Source organism: Cuculus canorus, chromosome 1 (assembly GCF_017976375.1).
Source record: "Cuculus canorus isolate bCucCan1 chromosome 1, bCucCan1.pri, whole genome shotgun sequence".
Classification (NCBI taxonomy): Eukaryota; Metazoa; Chordata; class Aves; order Cuculiformes; family Cuculidae; genus Cuculus; species Cuculus canorus.
Genome location: NC_071401.1, coordinates 65,116,015 through 65,140,486, shown reverse-complemented (window position 1 = coordinate 65,140,486; position 24,472 = coordinate 65,116,015). Strand labels below are relative to the sequence as shown.

The following is a 24,472-nucleotide window of genomic DNA, read 5'->3' as shown; positions in this document are numbered from 1 at the left end:
AAAGATTAATTGGAAGTATTTTCGATTGAGAGAGCAGCTAGGACAGCTGCTGACTCTGAACATTTTAGAGTCATTAAATCCAAGAAATTCATATTCAAGAGTTTTTAAAGACCTGGAGAGAGGAGCTCTGTGACCTCTGTATGATACTTTTTAGTCAGTGAATGGAAAAAAGTGTACTGCTATCATGGTATGAAAATAAAGTGCTGGTGGTAAGTACAGGTTTGTCAGCTTGACATTGATCCAAAGCAAAATAATGGAACAACTGAAATAGGACTCCTTTAATAACAAATTAAGGGAGAACCACTTTGTTAGCATCTATCTACCTGAGCCTAAGGAAAGCAGATCTTGTCAAATCAGCTGGGTAGATTTTACTTTATGAAGATTACAAGCTTGCCTGATAAAAGATGTCATAGTCTTCTGAGTGTGCCTCCTTCACATCTTGATCCACAGACAAAATGAACGATGTCCAAAAGAAAATGGTTTTGACAGCGACAGATCTCCAAATGGAGATGGATGGAGGGAATCATCTGTGAGCTGGTGTGTGTGTATAGCAGGGCTCCTTGGGGATCATTTGCTGGCCTTTTGCTATTTAACACTTATATCAATAGCTTGCTAGAAAACATAAAATCATTACTGATAGTGTTTGCAGATGTGCCTGCAGACTAGCTAAGGTGATGAATAAGTCAGCTCCCTGGAAGAGCCATCTGCATTATTTGACGATCGAGGAGAATGTATTATCTGCCCAGTAGAAGGGCTTGAAATTAGAGCTTGAGGCAGCAGGTCTTGCGGCTGAGGCTTCAGTCTTGCAAAGCGGTGACTGAGAGGCCCCGATGGATGGAAAAGGGTATATAAATCCCAACACTCTGCCAGTGTGTGGGGTTAGATAAGGCACCATTGTAGAAGTGGAAGGAAACATTAGAAAACTAAACTCAGTATTGGTAAAAGGAAGTGGGTTGTTTAGAAAGTCACTGTATGTTGGATAAAATCCACTTTTGTGCGGAGCGCTAGCACAGATGATATCAAGGCTTGGAATGAGATTTTCATCTCAGCCTGCCTTTCAGTGCAGGGGTGGAGTTTATCCTTTGAGCCTCTCTGTGTGATTGTGCTGCATCAGGATTTAAATTCTGTATTTATTATTTTGCTGGCAAACATTTAGGTATGTGTTGCATTAAGTAGACATTTATTTTTTTAATAACATTGACATTTAACTTGCTTTTCTTACGACATTTTTATCATCTTCACAGATATCTGCGTAGCTATTTCTGTTCTAAAATTTGTACTAATTAATTGCTTTTCTGTTTATCTGTGGGAGCAGCTACCAGCAAAGAGAACGGGAGGCACTGCAGTTATACATCTTTTGATTAAAGAGAAATAGAAATAATTGAAGTTGTAGTATTTAACATAGATGCTTTAGGACTGAAACCAAACATCCTGATACCTGCTGAGAAATACCTTACTCCACAAATAAGCTCTGTTCTGGTAACTTCTGCCATGACTAAGGCTAGTATTGGAACATGGCCAATGGCATGAGGTTTAACAAGACCAAATGCCGGGTCCTGCACTTGGGGCACAACAGCCCTGTGCAGTGCTACAGACTGGGGGAAGAGTGGCTGGAGAGCTGCATGGAGGAGAAGGACCTGGGGGTAATGGTTGACAGCGGACTGAACATGAGCCAGCAGTGTGCCCAGGTGGCCAAGAAGGCCAATGGCATCTTGGCTTGTATCAGAAACAGCGTGACCAGCAGGTCCAGGGAGGTTATTCTCCCTCTGCACTCGGCACTGGTGAGACCGCACTTTGAGTACTGTGTTCAGTTCTGGGCCCCTCACCACAAGAAGGATGTTGAGGCTCTGGAGCGTGTCCAGAGAAGAGCTACGAAGCTGGTGAAGGGGCTGGAGAACAAGTCTTACGAGGAGCGGCTGAGAGAGCTGGGGTTGTTTAGCCTGGAGAAGAGGAGGCTGAGGGGAGACCTTATTACTCTCTACAACTACCTGAAAGGAGGTTGTGGAGAGGAGGATGCTGGCCTCTTCTCCCAAGTGACTGAGGACAGGACAAGGGGCAATGGCCTGAAGCTCCGCCAGGGGAGGTTCAGGCTGGATATCAGAAAAAAATTCTTCACAGAAGCAGTCATTGGGCACTGGCAGAGGCTGCCCAGGGAGGTGGTCGAGTCGCCTTCCCTGGAGGTGTTTAAGGAACGGGTGGATGAAGTGCTGAGGGACATGGTTTAAGGGAATGTTAGGAATGGTTGGACTCGATGATCCGGTGGGTCCTTTCCATCCTGCTGATTCTATGATTCTTCTAAGGCCCATGGTAATTACTGTTTTGAGACAAAGGGACACTTTCTGTTCACCCAGAAATAAATCACTTTGATTGCTCTTCTCCTATGGCAGAGCACTATATGTGTAATTTAAGATGTACAATGCAGCAGTGGAGCCTTTTAGAACTGGATCACCTCGGCAGCCAGCGGTGAGAACGCTGATGCAAGTGATGGGTGAGCACATAAACACTAACAATTCTGAGCGCTGCATAGTGTCAGGGTTGCTACACAGTACTTGCACCGCTGAAAGTACCATAGATCTTTCAGTCACTAGTATTGATCTTTCCAGAGATGAGACCCAGTTGCTCAGGTGTGGCTGAGCTGCAGGAACGTCTTGGGATTGCTCTTTGGGGGACTGCCTGAGTGCTGAGTGGAGCTGCAGCAGTGGAGTAAAACAGTCTGTTGTGTCAAGTGCTGGTAATAGGAATTAAGTCCCTCTGTGACCATGTTTTGGAAGTATATAGAGGCACAATGAGTTTGGTGTCTCTTAACAGGCAAGTATGTGAGGATTCTGGAGAGCATTAGAAAAGCTTTTGGAGAGAGAGGTAAGGGAGAGCATCCCTTTTTGAAAGCGCATTTGCTGGAAGCACAGGGCTTTCTAATGGCCATGTGTGGAGTTGCTCCTTGCACAGTCAGGGTGACCTCATGAACACAGAGCTGTTTGTTGAGTTATTAACTGCCCGCATGGGAAGAGTTTCTAAAAATAGCTCTTCTGTATTACTTAGTGAGCGTTTGAAACATACAGTCTAAGGCAGAAGTTGCTGATGTGCTTTTATCAATTTCTTCCCAATGGTTGTCTCTTCTTTCTTTAGTCTAGGGTCTGAGATGCTGTGGGAAATCTGGGATCTCCCTCCGACCCTTCCCTGACTCCAGTTCCTCCCCAGCCTGCAAACTCAGTGTTGGTCTTTCTGTTGCTCCCTCTTGCTTTAAAGTCTTTAAACTTTTAACAAACGCTGCAGCTAAACAGGCCCTTCTCATGGTGCTGTGAAAGCACGTCTTGCTCCACGTGCCCTGAGTTTCTGTACTGGTGGCGTGACAAAAAAAGGAGGAACTGTCTCTGTCAGCAGCCAACCCTCCTCTTCCAGGACTTGCCACCTGAGTATGCAGTTGTCAGCACTCCATGTCACCCCAGCTCTGGCTGGAAGGAGAGGTGAACAGTGAGCATCGAGGCTCTGGTGTCATGAAGCATCTGGTAAGGTGACATCAGCCAGCATTTGTGAACCTGGACTTGACACCGTGTTTTCTCTAGTGTCTCAGCTGCAAGGCTGACTTGGGAAGTTTGGCAAAACGTGTGAACTAGGCACCCAGCATCTGCCACAGACAAGATTGCTTCATTGTCTTCCATGCGTTTGTTTGAAAAAGCAAATATATGTAGTTTGCATGTCTAATGCAACTAGGAGAGCCTGAATAAGGCCGAAAAGGGAGTTGTTCTCTTTCATTTCTTGATCCGTTCCACTTTTCTGTAAAATCAGCATTGTGATTGAGGCATTCTTATTATAATTTTGCAGATACATGGTTGTAATGTAAGGCATTGTTTCGTGGAATTCTTACACCCTCTTTTTTTTTCCTCCTTTATAAAATTTTCAGTTCTGAAATGAAGTAAAGGTTTTCGATTGGCAGTGCCAGATGTAGATGCTGCCTATTCATAAAGCAAGCACTGTACAGCAGCAGAATTAAAGTGCCAGTTTCATTTTGCTTCAGCAATTCTGACCTGATCCAAAGAAACATTCATGCCAGGAGAAAAAGTTAGCAATTGTGTTCTCAGTACAGATAGGAACTTTTATGATGCAGAAGTTATGCAGCTGATTGAAATGAACATGATGGTATTGCTTCCCTTTTGTCCCTGTCCTCACTTGCTGGTTACAAAAACCTGCTTCTTTACCCCTGTTTATAGCAAACTTCATACTTTCTGGATCTGCTGGGCTTCAGGAACATGTTTGCAGAGGAAGATCCCTGTTGTTTAATCTTAAGTCTTGCGCATTTTTATGTATTTTCTTATCATTCCCATTTGAATAAAAAAAAAAAGAGGGTGGAAACTTGGATTGTAACAGAGAGGCTGTTTAAGTTGTGAGTGCAACTTGGAAGCTAAACCAAACCTTTTCCTTTTGAATTGCTCTGTGAGTGATACTGCTTCTGTAGAAGCACAAGGTGCCCTGAGTACATTTGTAATTAAAAATTATTTCCAGCAACATGAGTGCAGAGGGAGACAATAATCAGCGCTTATTTCTAGGCTCTTTCTGTCTTCTCGTTGAGAGGGGGAAGAATTCTTTCTGATGCCCTTTTGAAGCTAAGGATGGTGTAAAAATCAGGCAGGCCTTTCATCTTCCTCTGTCCTGATGCTTACCATCTTCCCAGCTGAAATATGGGGACTGTGGCATGTGTCTAACATGGATCGAGACTCCTATGCACAGGGCCAGAGACTGATCACAGCCATCTCTTCTGTGCGAGACCCCGATAAATGACTCATCCTAGCCTGTGGGACAAACAGTTCCCATGGAAGTCTGTGCCCAGCCCTATGGCAGTGCTGAATCCCTGTTTCACACTTGTCCCAGGTGAGACCTAGTGTGGGCTGCCCCTTGCACAAGGACAAGATGCAGTGCCAAAGTATAAGGCCCTCTCCTGCACCCGCTGCTATCAAAACCCAGGAGAGGTTTCTTTTCCAGAAGCCTAATGGGAGATGTTTCAATCTTTTCTAATTGAGTATTACTCCAAAACAAAATATCATTTAAAAATCAATATTCCTCTGTGTGCAGCTCTTCTCTCTCACCTCTTTCACAATGATCAAGGCATAGAGCTGAATTACAAGCCCTGTAACAGCTGGGTAACGACTGGCAACAGGGCACATTCGCAAAGGACCAGAACTTGGTCTAGACCAGTGGCAGGGAGGAGAACAAATCAATCTCCTTTAAGGAAATTTGGCAGCTCAAGCAAACTGGCACAAATTCTCTGCCCCCAGTCCCGACCATGGTTAGCCACTGGGCTGGCATGCCTGTGGGATGCTCTCCCTCTGCCAGGCACAATCTGTCCCTCTGTGCCGGCTGCTGGAAATGCATGTAGCGATTATTGAACAAAGGTCTGCCTGTGCAGCTGGTGAAGCGAGGAGCGCTTGCTCTTGAATGGAAATGACAGCAGCTTTTTTTTTATTTATTTTTATTTTAACCAAAGCATTTATTTGAGTAGATTAGATGGTAACTGTTTGCTGTCTTCAGAGTCATTTAAAACCAAATTAATGGAGCACACTCACAAGCCAAGGCATAAGGAGGCAAGTAAATCCTTCTTCCCAAGTCTCAGGGGATTTGCTTTTTTCCTGCAGCATGAGAGGAGGATTCATGCGTGCCTTAAGTGTCATGTATGCCCATGAGACTGTGCACATGACACCACTGGTAAGTACACAGTTTTATTCCTCCTTGACCTAGTTATGTGCGTGCATTCTCACCATCATCCCCATTTCATTTTAACAGGGACCAGGCTACACTAGCAGCATAACAATTTGTTTCTCAAGGGTTTCTCCTCGTCTAAGAACGATATTCAGAAAAAAGCTGGAGTTCGGCTGGCACACGAGAAATTGCTCAGCTAAGGCTGGAGTGCATGGAGAATCTGGCCTAGCCCACCTACATTCAAAGCTAATGCTGCTTTTGCTTTCTAGGATTAGTATCTGGCAGAAATTCAGACTGGATGCGACAGTGCTGCTGTTTGCAGTTGGAGGTGCAGGGAGAGGTTTTCTGCTCCGTTATGTGCCATCACTGGCTGTTGGGTCACTGGAGAAGCTGGGAGGTTGCTTCAGAAAACTGCCTGGGTAGGGTGTTTTTGAGTAACTGCTGCTGGGATTATCATCAAGCCAAAAGCCCGTTAAAGTCAGTGGTAGTCTGTTGAACAGTGATTTCTGCTCATTGATGTAAAATCTAAAATTACTAGACAGAAAATGCTGTTGGTTTCCAGTTCTCCTTGAGCAGATGTTTACGGTCAGGATAACTCCCTTCTGTGAGTGGGGATGAATAGAAATTAGTTATAGGGGGTTCCAAGGGAAGGCAAAAGTAAAATCAACTTCATTATAAAGCAACTGTTTATGTTGCAGAAATAACTGATGGGTTTTGAGCAATAGTGATTTTAGGATATAAAATAGAGAAATGAGCTGTTATATGCAAGGAAAATATTTTTCATAGATTCTGAATATTAGATTTTATGCTGGAGTAAATTTGAACTCTCGATTCTGAACAGAAAACTGAGACTTTTGTAATGGAAAAAGTAGCAGGACATTATCTTGTAGAGAGACATGATGAAAGAGGAGTTTTCTCTCACACTGTATTTACACATAGAAAATTTTCATTTTTTCCTGTTGGTATCCTGACCAAAACCCCAAACATTTTTAGTGCATGCTCTGAATGCTTCTTTACACTCTACTGCAGAGTAAGGGCAGCTGACTGAAATTTACTGATGGGGAAAGCATAAAAATTATTGCACAAAGAAGATTGTTTAGATATCTTTATTTAGCAAGTGAAGTACGTTGCCAATAGGAAGCAGAAAAATCGAGATTCAGCTGTGTTTACAAAGGCAACAGAATTTTTCCTGAAGTGAGGCCAACTTTGATATGAGCCATTAAGTTTGCTTGAATTTTGCGGTGCTAGTTCTGAATAGGATTTGAGTATCATGTTTTTGAGTGAGGGCATAAACAACTTACGTTTAGTTCATCTTAGCTTTGCATCTGTTCTTCTGAAAACTGACTCTTGGTCTGGCGCTTGCAGACCTGTAATGCAGCTGAGATGTCAGCGTGACCTGAAACGGGTCTTCCCCTGAGCCCCATACACTTTTGGGAAGGGCTGGGGTTCTTGTGGGACCAAAGCAAGTTCCTGATACTAAAGCCAAGCACATTGTTTTGATCCTGTATTTTTTTATCCTTCTCCCATCCTCATAAATTCCTTCGGCCATGATACAAAAAGCTGTTTTAACTGCATGCAGGTGCAAGCATGTGATGGGAACAACTAGCGCGTCTTACTATGTGCTAAACTCTGTTTTCAGTGGAAAACAAAGAGCAAAACAATCTCTGTGCCCACCTGCCCCCGCCAGCCGCAGCCTTTGTCAGTGCCGAGGACAAATATCTTTCCAGAGCACAAAGCTCAGAGTGGAAAAACAGGAAAGACCAAATTAAGGTACAAGTCCCTACAGTGCTCTCTCTGACCTCTGAAGATGGATATAGCTGTTGGGAATTACCTTGTGGCATTTTCACTTGATCCACAAGAGGAGTTTTTCTAGATGCTTGATGCAGCAGCTGGGCGGAGCGGAAGGCTTTTCCTGGGTCTCCGTGAATGCAGTTGTCTGAGCACAGGTTGGCTGGTCACACAAAGCCACCCACAACGCTTACACCACCAGTGATCCACGTGGTACAGGTTGTTGGTGGCAAGCACAGGTGGTGATGTTCTGGACGTTGTGATCCGTGAAATGCTAGAGGAGGGTGGATGTGTTTCCACAGGGTTTTGTATAGCTATTACTTGATGTCAAGCCTTTTTCTGCCTTCATCCTGCCTCAGATAAGTTCTGAAAATGAGCGCCAGTACATGAGCATCCTTTTTCATTCCATCAGGCCACACGCACTCCTAACCCACTGACCGTTAACTTGGGAGTCTTGCTGCTTTGCCCCTTTACTGCTGCAAATGTAGGTGAGAAGTAGCTCTGAAGCTCTCCTGTATCTCACACCTGTTCTAATTCCAACCCTTTGCCCTTAACAGGAGCCCTTGGCCTTCACTTTCCACACTGATTCCTTTCTTCTTAATTTCACCTTTCCTGTTATTCCCCCATTTCTCTGTAACCCAATTTTTTTTCTGTCAGCAAGACTTTATTTAACTTCAAATACTCTTTTGATTTCTTGCTGTACTCAAATTGCAGCACCTCAAAGTGAACCCTGCCCATCCCTACCACCTTCTTAGCAGAACTGGGTTGTAAGAGTACACCGTTACTTTACTTCCTACCACACCCCGGCTGAAGAACACATTTAGTAGGTATTGTTCAGGTTTCAGGGTAGTGAAACCCCTCCTACCCCGACTGATTCTGTTGACCAAAAGAGAAAAATTGAAAGCTAGAAATTTCCTTGACCTGCCTAAGTGTGTGTACTATGATCTGTTTGGCTGAACCTTTTGCACGTACAACTGCCCACTGAAGAGCTTGATTTTTGTGGCAAGACAGCATTAAATTGGCCATGTCCCGGAAGGGGTTTACTTGGTGCTACTTAAGTAGGAATGTCAATGAGCTTGCAAGTATGAAGTTATAACCAGAATATGACCACGATAAAGTTCTCGTAGATTTCTATCCACCATAAGAAAATGATAGAATTGTCTGAAGACCACATCTTCTGGTTTGCACAGCCAAGAAGCATCAGTCCCTTGGAGTTATTTATGGTGTCTGCCTTACATCAATGGTATTTGTCTCCTTTGGAGCACAGGAAGCATTCATTTGGTACAGGCAAGTTTGTGGGATTTAGGTGAGAGTTGTTTTCCAAAGGACTTCTACATAACTTCTAAATAAGAATCATAGAATGATTTGGGTTGGAAGGGACCTTAAAGATCATCTAGTTCCAGTTGTCCTGCCATGGGCAGGGACACCTGCCACTAGATGAGGCTGCTCAAGGCACCATCCAACCTGTCTTTGAACATTTCCAGGGAGGGGGTAGCCATAACTTCCCTGGACAACTGGTTCCAGTGTCTCACCACCCTCATGCAATACTCCAGATGAGGTCTCACAAGAGAGGAACAGAGGAGCAGAATCACTTCCCTCGACCTGCTGGCCACACTTCTTTTGGTGCAGCCCAGGACATGATTGGCCTTCTGGGCTGCGAGCGCACATTGCCAGCTCTTGTCAAGCTTCTCATCAATCAGCACCCCCAAGGCTGCTCTCAGTCTCGTCATCCCCCATCATGTACTGAAAACGGGGGTTGCCCCGACCCAGGTGTAGGACCTTGCACTTGGCCTTGTTGAACCTTATGAGGTTCACACAGACTTACTTCTACAGCTTGTCCAGGTCCTTCTGGATGACATCCCATCCTTCCAGTGTGGCAACTGCACCACTCAGCTTGGTGTCATCTTCAATGCATCCCATTGTCAAAAAACCCAAAGTTATTATGATGACACCAGCCATGGAGCCGTGTATTAACAGACTGGGCCCATCTGTTCCTTCTAGTGTCACTGCCTTCAACTGGATGAAGGGATGAAAAAAATCACCTGGGCCCCAGTTTCCCTTACTAGCAGTCCCAAGGCCCTGCAATCTCTTTGGATCATCTCTTTGGGCCACACACTGCGACTTCGTCGCCTCTGTGGAAGAACAGTGATGTGTAATAGTCTGAGGGACTTATCAGACGGGGGAATTTCCTAGTGATATCTCTAACCTGGGCTCCTGGGAGGCAATAGGCTTCCCTGTGAGTAGAGTCTGCTTGACGTATTGGCCCCTCTGTTCCCCTCAGCAAGGAGTCTCCTACAACCATGATTCATCTTTTCTTCCTTGTGACAGCTGTAGTAATGGGGAGGAGGGGGGGTCTGGCCTTGGCTCCTCCTCTGATGTAGATGAATTGTCACCCACATTGTCCTCTGGTTGGTCCTCCACAGCTACAGCCTCATATCTATTGTAGACAGGCACCTCGGGAGGTGTGGGTTCATTTTCTACCCCACCGGTGGGCTTTCTTGGACTCACTACTTCCCTTTAAGTCCCTTCCTACATCCTGGTTGGGGGGGGGATACGGAATCCCTTTGATTAGGAGCTTTTTCTGGTGGCTGTCTCTGTTTCTGTTTGAGGATTTCCCCTCTCCTAACCTGAACTGTAAACACTTGCCTTGGCTGGACTATCACCAAGTGGCACAAGCCACATCAGCAATGGAGTTGTCAGAGGCAAAATCTTAATGAAGTTGGTCCTTTCCTCTGAGGAAGCTCCTTATCAGCCCCTCATAACACATAACCTTAGGCTTTAACATTGGCCCAAACCTAACCCTAAATCCTATGTGTGAGCTGAGCACTTGCCAAAGACACCAAGCTATGGCCAAGATAAAGAAGTTTTGAGGGGAGAAATGTCTTTGCAGCCTCTCCCTTCCTTTGGCAGTGCACTCACAACGCCATGCCAGCTAGAGGTGCAGGACCTGTAAGTGTCCCCACTGTAACCCTGAGATGGGGTGTGGGCTGCTCTGTAGATAACAATACTCAGTCATGGCCGAGGTGAAAAATTTAGCGGGGGGTAAGCATTTGCTGTTCACTACAACCTTTTCCAAACCCTCTGCAGACTTGTGTCAGCTGGAGCACTAGGCTTTGTCCTTCTTCCATCCCCAGTCCTGCAGCCTGAGCACAACCGATCTTTAGCCAGGCACCTGGAGCAATGGTTCAAGTGAAAGAGCGATCACAGGAGAAATCTTTCCATAGCTCACACTTCCCTTCAGAAGCTTGTCACTACTGCCATGTTAATTGGAGCTTTAGGCTTTGTCCTTTTCCCAACACTAAACCCAACTCTTAATACTGTGCATGGGATGAACCCCTTGCTAAGGAACCAAAGTCCAAATCAAGCAGTTGTCAAAAGAATGATCTTTGAGGAGACTGCTACTTTTTTTGGTAGTCTGTGGGAAATACAGCATCAAGTGAGGCTTTAGGGCTCCTCTTCCTCCTAAAGCGAAAGCCTGACTTTAACTATAGTTAGGGACAACCAGCCACAGTCTCAGTGAAGATGTCAGAAGAACAGTCTCTGGTTGTTCTACAATGTTCAGGTAACCTGTACCTTAATCCTAACACTAAGCATGACATGAACTGTGGGCCAAGACCCCCAGATATCTTTTAAATGAAAAAGTTGTCGGGGAGAAACATTTTTGCTGCTTACTTCTTACTTTAGAAGCCCCTTAGCAATCCCATTGCAACCCTCTCCTTGTTCCTGTCCCAACCCGAACCCTACCTTAGACTCTCCTGTCAGACTACCCACATTCAAAGGACTGCAACCAGGGCCCAGATGAAAAAGTTGTCAGTGGACATGGGTTTTTTTCAGCCTACACATTGCTTTGTCAGTCCAATGTCAAAAGGATTTTTAGTTACTGCAACCTGAAATTTAACTTTAAGAATATCTCAAAACTGGACTATTCAGGGGATAACTGGGTTATTCCAATGCTGAGATGTTGACAATTTCTAGCCTTCCTTCCAGCTATCAAGTGACTCACTTTTACTTTTTTAAGGTCAGTGTTCCTCTTGACTGTTTTTTAGTATCACAGCTATCCATAGCACAATTCAACATTATTAACAGAGCTGTTTGTTGATAGTGTGTTTGTCACTGCTATGTATGGATGTGCCACTCTAAAAAGAATAAAATAAAATCCTCAGCTAGGTAGCATGTTGAGTCTATGATTAATCAGGGTGAGGATGGAAGACCAGGTGACATCCTTCTGAAAAGTGTGCATTTGTCCACTGACACATGTGGACTGGTATGACTGTGTTGAAGTGGTGATAACATGGATTTCCAACACTACGTATATTCCTGTCTATTCCCATGCAGCCCAAACACTCCTTCCCCTGCTCTTGAAGACCCTCCCCTGGAATTCAGCTGGGCAGAACAGAAGGATAAAATCAGCTCCCTGTTCCTTTGCATCCGGCTCTTGCTGTACTGCCAACGGAGCTGAGAGAAAGACCACGTGTTTATTTTCACTTAGTGTCTCCCACCCATCAGCTGGAGCAAGCCATGTATCCCCACCATCTGAATCCTGAAAGCAATGTCTCTTTTCCCTTCTTCGACTCTATGTTCCCAGCATGGAAAGTAACTTAATAATAACAGTAAAATAAAAGGCTTCCCCTATGAGGAGAGATTATTTTCTGTAGCTCTGGTTACAACTTGTTCCGATATGCTCAAGTCCCAGGAATCCATCTGGGGCCCTCTAGATCTCCTCTGTTGTGCTTTAATGCTAGGAAAGCTGGGGTGTTCATCCCAAGGGCACGTACAGAAACCTCAATACCCATCTGTCCCAGAAATGTAGCTACCATGCCCACATGGAGAGGGTCGTAGCTTGTGACGCTAGTGGGTCATTCTTGAAGACATGCCAAAACCACCCCACTGCCCATAGGTTATGGATAGCCCCATAGGGCTATGCCCCATAGGGCTATGGAGGAGTCTGGACCTCTTTGAGATGGAGTATGCTGGTAGACAGGAGCTGTGATTCCTGCCAGCTAGAGAGGTTGCTGCTTTCCTCCACATTGTCCCCTGCAACCACAGAGCTCCTCTCCTCTGCAAGAAAATTCCAAAATCTTAGGCACAGCTCAGACTCTGGGGCCATGAAGAATCCTGAAGAATCCTGTTATCCTGAATCAAGAGACACAGGGAGACAGTCTTGGGTAGCCAAGAGAAATCAAGAATCAAGAGAACTATTTTCCATCAGGAAAAGGAATGAGCCACTTGTATGGAAAATGAAACAGCAAATATTAACAGGTCCTCGCCCTGTGGCATGCCCTCCAGTGTTTAGTATTTCAGCTTACCCTGAATGAGGTTTATCGCTTGTAGCTTCTCAGATCCTTAGCAAAACAAGGAAACCTGCCACTTGAGATCAACCCAGCTGCATCCAAAACTGTGAGTCTCTAATCTGAGCCACAACACTAAGCTTTTGGATCAAATCCAGACTAGTGCAATGGAAATCTAAGTAAACTGGTAGCATGTGCAATTTCTTTTTCAGAAAGCTTGAGAGTGTAAGGCCAGGAAGGGAGAATGACTCTGCAATTTGGAAGAAAAATGGAAAAAGTCACTAACATGAAAGAAAATTGCTGTATTAAGGATTTCTGTAGGCACATACCAGGTCAGGTGTTGATGAATGGTAACTCATGGGTTATTGTGAGGTGGAGAGTAATAGACTATATTAAGCATCCTCATTCAGCAGGAATAGAGAGCTCTTCTGTGCTTTCACTTGATGCACAAGGGCTTACATAAATTGTTATGGTAAGGCTTTGACTCCATCTGTAACAATTAAATCAGGACAGCCATGGATGGTTACGCTGACGGGACCTGATTCCCGCATGTCTAGCAAAGAAGGCTACACAGATGTGAACAACTCCGAGGTAATACAGCCACAACCCAAAGTCTTGCACTGTTGAGATGACATCTGCAGTAAATCACAACTCTACCCAAAGGCAGAGAAAATTGCTAAAACAAACAAAACCAGTCCTTATGTCGTAATTTGAAAAACAAAAGACGAGCTTTGTTTTGTTGCATGTTCATCTTTCCAGCTCCTCAGAACCAAGAGCCTGAGAGATACACAGATCTGCAGGTAGCAGAAGAAGGGAAAGGCAGGGTGAGCTAAGGGTGGAAGAGCTGCCCTTGATGCTGCATGCTGAGCTGTGCCCACCACAGAGCTGTTGTCATGAAGTTTAATACCTAGCACAAAATAGGCAGGGTCTAAGGGAGGGTTTGAAGAGGCTGGAGTTGCCAAAGGGCTCTCCAGATGTAGGAGATAGTGATGGGGAAGGCACCGAAGGGAGAAATGAATAGTGGAGCAGGCAGGCAGGTAAAGATGTTGACGGGGTATTGGAAAGCTGTAAATCTTCAGCCCTGGCATCTATTTGACCGTTTAATTTGCTTCCTAGGTCGGTGATGAAAGGCTTATTCATCAAACTGTTGTATCCTGAAACTTGATGCATTTTACTAGAAATAACACTTCCGAACAAGATCTATTATTTATTCCCGATCCTTTCTCCACTGCCAGAACACTTTTTCATGTGATTTAAGTGAATTAACAAGTAAGCTGTGATCTGATGAAGCAGTGAATTCTGCAGCGGTGCTACAGGACAGAGTTTCTCTGTCCCTGGGTGTAGGGCCATGGCAGCAGATGAGATATTGAAAGAAGCAGTAAGGGGGAAATATAAAAATAGCCAAAAGGAGCATTTTATTTGATAGGTGTTGAGGTGGTGTGAATAGACAGGCTAGGGTGAAGGATTCTGCTGCTCTTGCCGTTACGTCAAACCTGAGTCAGTATTCATGCAGAGCAGATAGAAATAGATGAAGAAACAGCAGAAATAATGGTTTTCCAATAGTTGTTGTGATGTATTTCAGTTAACAGCATTTGCAAAAGCATACAAAAGATCACAACCTTCTCACAGGACCAAATTAGCTGAGGAACACTTTTTCCAGAATAGAAAAGAGGCTGAGTTTGTTGGATTATACACCCACAATGAGCAACATGCCCTTTCTCAATACAGAAACCAGGTGTATGTCCAGAGATCTTGTTGTCCTGCTGCATTACATTTACTTTTTAGGAAGTTTCTGAAATGCACTTTCAGCAGAAGGCATGAAGGACTTGTATGACCACTGCTCGTGCAACGAACTGAAAATGTGCTTTTAAATGATGGTCCTCTCTGGTCACGGCATTTGGGGTGACATTCGGAAAGCCCACAGAGAACTCCTAAGTGTGGGGAATGTCTGGCTCCATAGAACTGGATTTTATTCATCTAGGAGTAAGTCTCCATTGCTTCCCATGGTTTCTGTGAGTGGGATTTATGCTCCATGTATGCGCAGCACCTTGTTCTGCGCCCTGTTCTCCAGCAGCACCCTGGGTGCCCAGGGTCCTTTTGTGATGCCTGAGGAGGATGCACTGGATCAAATGCAGTTACCAAGCCTTTCTCAAAATGTACAGCCAGAGGAGGAAGAGGACCCCCTCCCCTCAGAAAGTGGCAGCTTTAATGCAGGATGTGGTAGATACAGGTTAGTTTCTTCTTCTCTCCATCAGGCTCTTTAGGTGTGTGTCTCAAACTTCCCTATTGAAGCTGCTCCACTTTGCTTCTGTAATCACTTGGCTAGAGAAAAAAAAGGGCAAATATAAGGCAACTGCAATAATAATAATAGTAGTAGTAGTTGTCATTGTAGTAGTACTAAAAATTTACTGTTGACAGCTGGATCACATTGGGATCTGACATCTTTTCTGATCAGTTTTCCTCTTGCACCTCTGGGAGGGCAGGAGATTTGCTGGTCTTGCTCTCCACATGTGAGGCAGAAGGACACTGAGGAAGCAAATCTGGATCACCAGAGTTGCAGCCCACTGTCATCTTCTTCCTTTCCCTCAGAACCAGGAATAAAGGGTTACAGCCTGTTCAGCTCTGCCTGGCAAAGAATGAAGCTGATCCTCACAAATCATAAAATCATAGAATTATAGAATGATTTGAGCTGGAAGGGACTTTAAAGATCATCCAGTTCCAATCCCCCTGCCATGGGCAGGGACACCTTCCACTGGATCAGATTGCTCAAAGCTTCATCCAACCTGGCCTTGAACACTTCCAGGGATGGAGCATCCATGACTTCTCTGGACAACCTGTGCCAGTGCCTCAGCACCCTCACAGTAAAAAAATTTCTTCCTAATACCTAATCTCAATCTGCTCTCTTTCATCTTAAAACTGTTATCTCTCATCCTATCACTGCATTCCCCGACAAAAAGCCCCTCCCTGGCTTTCCTGTAGGCCCCTTTTAGGTGCTGGGAGGCTGCTCTAAGGTCTCCCTGGAGCTTTCTTTTCTGTAGGCTAAGCAAGACCAACCCTTTCAGCCTCTCCTCATATGGGTGAATCATCAAAAATTAAATCAAGGTGAATAATTCTTCTTGCACAAAATAAATTTAAAATGTAGGGGATGACCAGAAGTAAAGAACGTGCAAAGGTGCTGATTAGTATTTGCAGATGCAAAATTTTCTTAATCAGGAAGGTAAATGGCATGGGCAAGGCAGAGGCTGAGCTGGGAAAGTGGATGTTATTCCGGCTTTGTGTGTTGCCACTCTGGATTTAAGGAGTCAGCAGACAGGAAAGAATTGGCAGCAGTGACTGTCATGTACAAAATCAAAAGAAACTTCTTACAGAAGCTGCATCTTGATCCCCATCTCCCCTTCACCCTTGGTCTCAGATCACTTACCATCAGTCACAACTTATCCAGGCTCAAAGAGGAAAATGCTGAACTAGGGCAATTCTTCCTCCTTTGGGAGATTTATTAAACTAATGCCTTTATTATTCAAAATATTTGAACAAGTGGTAGTATGGTCACCTCCCTCTTTTGGAAGTCTGCTGATGCTGGCCATAACACAGAAGAACAAACTGGACACTTTTGCTCAGCACATCATTTCTTCTTTCTCCTGTTCCTGCAGCACAAAGTGACCCCTAATGAAGGGCAGGCGGAGGCCTGAGCTTTAGAACAGATTATTTTATTCACCCTTGGAATTGAAAGAAAACACTCCTGAGTCTCCTTTGATGCCAGCTGACCTGAATCAAAGCTTGCAGACCCCTAGCTGATAACTTTTACCAGATGTGGCAGTGAAGAAATGTTTCCAATCTGGTTTCTCACTTGCTAGGCATCCATACCAAAAATATAAATGCATAGACAGGAGTTTGGCAATCTAACTGCTGTGAAAGAAAGCTCGCAGGAGAGAAAAAGGCAAATAGATCTGTCTGCATAGCCCAATACATTCAGGTACTTGATTAATAGCTTGTAATAATCCGTCTAAGTGCAAAAGGCCCTGTCACAGGTTCTGCAGTGCTGAGATTTGCTTGCAGCTGGCTTGGTACTAACACACCATTTGACATTTCAGGGCATGAGGGGAGTCCTGTGCAGGAAATAGATATTGGCAGAGAGGCAGAGAGCCAAGTGAAGTGAAGGAGCAGCAAAAAACAACGTTAATAATTTTACTGACAGAAGCAGAAGAAAATGGGAAGTGTCACCTGAGGGAGTCCTGGTGGCAGATAAAGGCACTGGCATGGTCTGACGTAGCTGGGGACACAAATACCTCTGTCATCAGCTGCAGGGAGAACAGGAGAGAGGGTGACAGCTACCTGATCACTGCATGTCGAATAAAAAGATGATGTGATACAGATATTACTTTACAACCTCCGAGCATTGTCTTGGAAAGTCCAGTTCTGCATGTAGCTCTGTGACAATAAAGCAGAGGCATCTGGGTAGAAGGGGAGGAAAAAAGTTGGCTTAGGAGAAAACCAAGGAAAGGTGGGCAAATGCCTGACTTCCAGAGGTGCAATCTGTTATGTGAGCACTTCAGCCAAGCCTATAGGAAGGAGGGGGGGAATATGGGCCAGAGCACTGTATATACAGCTTTGTATAATATCCAGAAAAATGTCAAACAAAAGGAAAATATCCAGGCCACACAACTTACCATATGTCCTTATGCCATGGGGTTATGCCCGTACCCTCAGGACATGGTTGCTCACCAGCCCAACAGTCACATCAATTCTCCTGGGAATGTATCGGCCATCCTGGGAGATGGACCCTCCTTTCAGAAACTGCCCTAAACAGCAGCATTGGGCTGGGGGAGGGAAAGTGCCGAAATCCTCTGGGCTCCAGCAGTGAGCAAGGGAGTGGAAGGAAGCTGTGCCCGTGAAACAGAGGCTGGCAAGTGTGGCCAGTGCAGGGGAGAACAGCCCCCAGCTTGTCTGAAGTTCAGAACAGTGGCAGGAGATACAGCACAGCTGCAAGTGCTGCATCCAGGCGAGGGGGACGTAAAACAGGGCTAGATCTGAGTCTGCAGGGATGCTCTCCCATCCCCCTCCTCCTCTGGCCTTCTTTTTAGTGTGTGCGCACCAATTACTGATTAATTGCCATCCCCAAGAGACCACATTAGGATAGTTTGACCTGGTCTAAGACCTCTCGCTATCTTTGCTTTTCAAAGAATTGAGGCATAACCACGCGTGTGGCCAGAGGGTTTCAAGCTGCTCTTTTTCACCCCAGGCTTTGCTGTCTTTGAGAAAACAGTAGCTTGCTCTCAGCAACATGAGCCTCTCTAGGCGTGGGGGCCAGAAAGTCAAAGAGCACTGCATGGGGTATATACAGCCCCTCCAGATGCTGAAGCACCTACCGTTTGGTGGCTGGTATCTCCATCGACTGCCAGACCTGCATCAGCTGCCTCACAGCTGCTGGGGTGCTCCCACATCCCCCCACTATATGTCACTGACATACAGAGGCCATAGCCTCTTCCCCAGCACTGGTCACAGCTGTGTTTCACAACTTTCTCCCAAAGATGTTTTTCCCTCAGTTGTTCTTCAGTCTCTTTGCCTGTGCAGGACCCTGATATCTCAGGATTCAAGTAATAAATGACACATGATTACAAAGCATACATGACCATGTCTATCACGTGCTGTTAACCTGTTCTTTGCAAGGAGCTAGTGGGTGAACATATCTTTCCTCAGGAAGCCTCATCCCTTGTCTCCCAGGAGCCTACCTTCTCCACTCCCCACTTCATTGCAGAACTGATAAAACACCAGTGTGATGTCTGAGCTAAAACCTCATGCAAGTCCAAGTTTTTGTTCCTCCCGGGTCCCTTGATGTGTCCTGCTGCAGCCCTCCACGTCCAAGATACAAGCCGAATGAAGGAGGAAAGGAGACCCTCTGCAGTCAATGCACTGCCTGATCCCCAATGTGCAGGTGAGGGAGAAGGTTGAAGCTTTCTCTGTCTGATCCTGAATCCCAGGGTGCATCTTGCCTGGCCTGCCCATGTTTTACTGCAAGAATTTCAGCCTCACACTCACTATAAGCCCAGACTAAATCTTTCCCCACCCCTTCCCAGTCTGCCCAGTGCATTTGGTTCAGTCTCAGACTGGAGGCTGAAGTAAGACTACAGCTCTCCCAGATGGGAAACTTGGGCTCAAGGGCTTGCACAGGTTTTAGATTTGGGCAGTGTAGATTTATGTTACTGCACCCATCTGACACCCCCTCCGTGATCAAGTGGTGCTGGCAGTGCGGTGCCTGCGGCCTTTCTTCCCATTTTTGCTCCCAAAGGATATGAGGGAGGTCACCCCTGGCATAGAGCTGCCTCCCAACACCAGAGGTGCTAAAGATGACATGCATTTAAATGTAATTTAGCATGTGGTTTGCATGCTGTCTAGTCTTTGTTTCAAAGAGCAGTATATGGGAAGAGAACCAAGAAGTCATGTGATTTTTTTTTTTTAAGGTACTTGAAGAGCTCTGACTGCTCAAAAATAAAATAAATAACTGATGAAAGGAAGATCCATGTGTCATTGCCACAGGTAAGCAGTCAGGCATCTGCTTTAACAAGGAGTGTTTAATGGTCCCCAGTGAGCAACACCCTTGCTCAAGTTCCCATCAAAAGGAAATTCAGTCTCAGGAGAATTTTTATTTTTCCTTGAGAAGTTTTCCAGCCATATGGTGCAAGTCTCAAAAATTCATGTCTGATATAATTTATTTTTAATAAGCAAATGTCTTCCTTCTGTCTCTCCCTTATTCAGGCTCCCTTAGTGGGACCAGAACAAAATGCTAACAATATTTTTGTTTTAAATAGAGAATGGGCCTCCCTGTCTTGCTCTCTTGGATTTGTGGAAGTTTTCTCTTGAGAAGTCTCCCCAAAAGGGGAAGGTGGCTCCCCTTTTCCCATTCCACGCGGTGTCTTGAGGAAGTGCTGCTCCTCACCACCTCATACGCAGCACAGAGCTGCTGGCAAACTTCCCTGCTGAAGCAAGGGGAAGTCGCTTAGAAATTGCATTTATGCGGTAATGTATTTGTGTTACAATATATGTGTCCAGCTCTTCTTGAGAAATTCACTGTGATTTTTTTTTTCTGCTGGCTGTATTGCAGCACCTTTAGAAAATACACCTCATCACTTCTGCAGTCCTGTTCTCCAAGTTGCCTGCAATCATCTCTTGCAAGCTGGAAATGAAAATATACTTTCTGTCTCTCCTTTTATCTCATGGAAGCCAGTAACAGGGACATGTACGGGCCTGGATAGGTAAGGTTGTTTCAAATACTACACAGCCAGCACTGCGGCTGTCCTCCTCCTGCTCCTCTAACTGGTCTCTGCCATTTTAGTCCTAGAATACACTCCCAGCTGAAAGCAAAGGGGGGAAAGTGCTCCACGTTCAATCTGATGTACACAGTGCAGGCTGCAGAGTGATATATGCAGTGGCATTTCATACACTGCCCAGTTTTAATAATCTGTCATCTAAGTGGCTTGCGTGGGCAAAAGTGTCTGAATTATGCAATGCAATTGTGTTGTTATCCGTAGCAATTAGATGTGCACTGGCGTATGCGAGTGAGTGGATGCATCCAACTTCGGAAAATATTTTTAATAGGCAGCTTAGGCAGTCCTCTCAATTTTTCTCAGCATGAGGATTTTCTGCTTTACTGGTTTATTTTTGGAAACACAGACTGCAGAAAAAGGAATTTTGTTAATAGAGGCATGCAGTCTCATTTCTGTAAGTAACTTTTCAGAAGTACAAGAGAACATTATGCTGTTATACTTAAATCTGTACATGTTTTGCTGACTTGGAAGTTGGTACTACATTTCAAAGACTCGTTAAGCCTGATTGGTGTCCTTTATCTTTTGATGTTTAAGAAGCTTTTCTTTCCAAAGTCTCCTTTGCTTTCAAAGCACTTCAATGAAAGTCTTCTCTTACCCACCTTCAGAACTGTGTGTAGCATCCTTTTGTTCTCCTTGAATTATCTTATGTATTGACTAGAGGCAGATCATAAATTTGCCCTAATTTCATAGCTGTTTGGGTTTTTTTTTTTTATTTCTCCTTTTCTTTCAATTCTGCCATTTTCTGAGATATTTATTCCATGCTGATGAACAAATATATCTACTGGAGTGGGCTTATCCCTCTGAAAGTAAGCTACGGTGGTCTACCACTGCAGTAAGAACATTAAATGCATCAGCTGGAAACAGAATCAACTGATTCATTGGTGACATTTCATCAAGCGTCTGGAACTTTTTTTTTTCCTGAAGCTCCTTCTAGTTACATGTCCAAATGCAAAAAGCATATTTAAAAATAAAAAGTGTAGAGTCAAACTCTGACCTGGTCTTCTGTGGGAACTGCACTGGTGTGCTGCTTAAGACCATGTTCTGGTCAGTATTCCACAATAAGAAAAACGAGCATTTTTAGTTTGGTTTGGATTTTCTTTTTTTTTTTTTTTTTTTGAGGCAGAGATATCTACAGGATAGAAGACCCACTTGTGTCTTGTTTGGAGGCTTTAAAACAAACTATGTTCTTCAGTGACAGATCTGGGACTTATATAACGCTTCATTTTTTATTTATCTTCTTCTAGCTTTTTGTTAACAGAGGTATTTTCAGGAAAAGGGAATTAGTATAAATTTTAAAGAGGTTATCTGCTCCTGCTTCATCTCTCTGTATCCTGGAATCATTATTTTCTATTTATGACATCAAAATTGTGGCTGTGGAAGTGTTTATCATCTCAAAAATAGAAGAACATGACATCACATAAGAAAGTTACAGCGGAAGCTGAGGAACTCTTAAAGGTGCCCTGATTTTTATTTTTTATTATCTTAAACTCTAATTTAAACTGCCTTTCTCAGAATAAATAAATTAGGAAAAAAATAGGCTTCCTACCTGCCATGTCCCTTGCAAGCATATATGACTTTTTAAAGCTTTCATGTTTCAATGTGATATAATCAGCAATGGCTTAAGGTTTAAGCTTCCAAATCAGGGTTAATCACGAAAATGCAACTAGATCCTTAGCAACAAGTTCCCCAGCAAGATACTTGTGACTCCTGCCAAGTTGGGATAAAGATTAATTAACTCCATGATCCTGCTGGTCCTTTGTAGGACCCAGGGCACATCATTGTATCTTCCCTTGATACTAGGTTTTGCTGTGGTGAAATAGGGGAGGTTTGGCCTAAAAGCCATACTTGATGTTTTTCCTTCTGGTCGTCAGAGACTGGCTTCGGCAAGAGGGGAGAAGGTGGACAGGAGGCAAAGCTTCTCCATTTAGGACCAAGCAACCTTGTTAGTGGCTTGGTCATCTCTCTGGTTCTCAGACTCAGAACTTAGAAGATCATATCAAGAATCATATCAAGAACCAATGGGGATTTTGCCTCCTGAGGTAACACAGAATGCAGTCCATTCTGGAAGATCATCTGGGCTTTTTCCTCTGACGGACTTCTTGCTCTGCCATGGTCCTAGGACATTAGGATCCTTTTTCTTCTCTCCTACTAGCTTTCAGTGGTCCTTTAAGGTGGCAGTCGTGTGCTTTATTTCTTTCTGCATCAAAGATCTTGAAGTTGTCATGGATTATTGGTTTTGGCAAAGCAAAGAAGGGTTGTGGAACCTTCCATTATATGGTTGCCTCTGACTGCCAAAGAGTGGATTTAATGACTCAACAGACTTCTTCCAGGTGCGTTAGTGATACTAGTTGTTCACACTGAGCTCATAGGAGAGTCTGGACTATTGCCCTGACAACGCTTTACTTACATTCAGACCTGTATTGGGACTAGGACTCATTTAATGAGCTCTGGAAGTCACAAGTTACCTAGAGGAAGGAGCCAAGGTGAGCAGCCTACTGCCCAAAATCTACAGTCTTCAGTTATCTGAAGCCTTTTGATTTCAAACCCTGAACTCTACTTCTCAATTTGCTTTTTAGAGAAAGACTTTCTCGTTCTCTGTGCAGCAATGGAGGCCCTTTGCATATCACAGTCCTAAACTTGCCTGAGAGGTTTGAATGCTTTAGTCATGAAACAATAGTTAAAGAACCAACAGGAAAGACTTCTGACAGCCACCATAATCCTGCAGACCCAGTCCCCTCCTTATTCAGTCCATTGGTTTGCTGCAGAACTTGGCTGAACTTGTTGTGGGACGACTCCTGCATGCCTGTTTTTCTTCTCGGGTTTTGGATGCCTCCACACAGTTGTTCTTTCTTATCTCCATCACCTCACACTACTCATCCTTTTGTAGCTTCTGTTTCATGGTGTGGGATCACATGGTCACTTAGTGGATGTGTAGAGGCTATGTGAGTAGCATCCTCACCTCATAAATGTTTAATGAATCCACATTAACCGTGCATGGGAACTGGAGAGACTATCGGAGGAAAAAGCCCAGATGATCTTCCAGGGTGGACTGTACCCTGTGTTACTTCAGGAGGCAAAATCCCTATTTGTTCTCAATATGATTCTTGACATGATCATCTATGTTCTGAGTCTGAGGACCAGAGAGAAGACCAAGCCATTCACAAGGTTGCTTGGTGCTACATGGAGAATGATCATGGTACGTGCAGAGGTACTGAAGTGTCTCTTTGGGGATTCATCAAGGATTCACATGGCCAGTCTGAATGCAGTACTAACCATGACAGATCAGAGATGCCTCCCACACCTCACTGCCAGTGTCTCTGAGCATCACAGTGGCTCTTCTGACATTGAGAACACCAGAGACAATAATGCAAGCTTCTCAAGGTAGTTCCATGGAGGTTCTAAGAGATGTGGAAAGATCCATACTGGTCTCATGATCCACGCTGATCATGAACTCTGTTTGGCTTCTGGAATGCGTATTAAGAACTTAATCCACTCCTGCCTGCCAAAAAAAGAGAAGAAAATGTGGAAGAAAATGTGAAACAAAATGTTGTCACAGCAATTTTAGAGGCCTGCCTTAGAGAAATCTTGATAGATAAAGCAGTAACTAAAGGCACACAGGATAATGGGAAACAGAAGATTTAGAAAATAACAATTGTTATGTGGAGATAAGAGATGCTGGTAGGTGTGATTTAACAACAGGAACTTTATCCTCATCTTTTTATTTAATAGGAAAACTGATTACATTCTCTTTCATATGAAAAATAAAACAAACAACTGAAAAGAAGGGAATAGTAAATTGTTAGGTGCCTATTTAAAAACACAGGAGATGCAAAGAGTTATTCCAAAGGCATTTTCATCATCTGGCTCACTAGCTCATAACTCAAGTGGAATGGCTAATGAATTTCAGACATTCTGAAACATGCATTTCCCAGCGTCCCTGTAATCAATCACTCTACAGGGAGACAACTAATTTATCAAAATTAGAAAATTTTAATAGGGCTGTTTCATAGTTCTTCTATATTTAGAGATGAGAACAAAAAAAATGAATTTAACAAAAGGGAGAATTTCTTGAAAATTATCACTGCCCAGTCAAATAAGATTGAACTTGTTGTGATAATGGATTTATTTTTGGGCTTGGTAAGGAAGTTGGTGAGTTCAGAAGGTAAGCAGCATACAGAGACACCAGCGCCCAGAAACAGCACATGTTCTCAGTCTAGACCATTGGTAAATTATCAGTGCCAGGTGTCAGCACTTTCACCTAAGTTGTTCAGCAACACTTTGAAGCACAGGCTTAATTTTAAACTTGTTGCCTCACTAGTGCTGAGGTTCAGTTTCACCAACCACATGGCTGCAGGTATTGGACATCTGACCAGCGGTCTCACT

At 44.2% G+C, this 24,472-nt stretch overlaps 1 protein-coding gene across 1 annotated transcript in view; it reads left to right on the top strand.

The window, feature by feature from the left end:
• The first annotated feature begins 19,606 nt into the window (after positions 1 to 19,606).
• Positions 19,607 to 24,472, top strand: part of ECRG4 (ECRG4 augurin precursor) — a 36,703-nt gene continuing 31,837 nt past the window's right edge. Inside the window, exon 1 of the mRNA XM_054056429.1 lies at positions 19,607 to 20,017. The gene's annotated coding sequence lies outside the window, so the exon portion shown is untranslated. The remainder of the gene's footprint in view (positions 20,018 to 24,472) is intronic.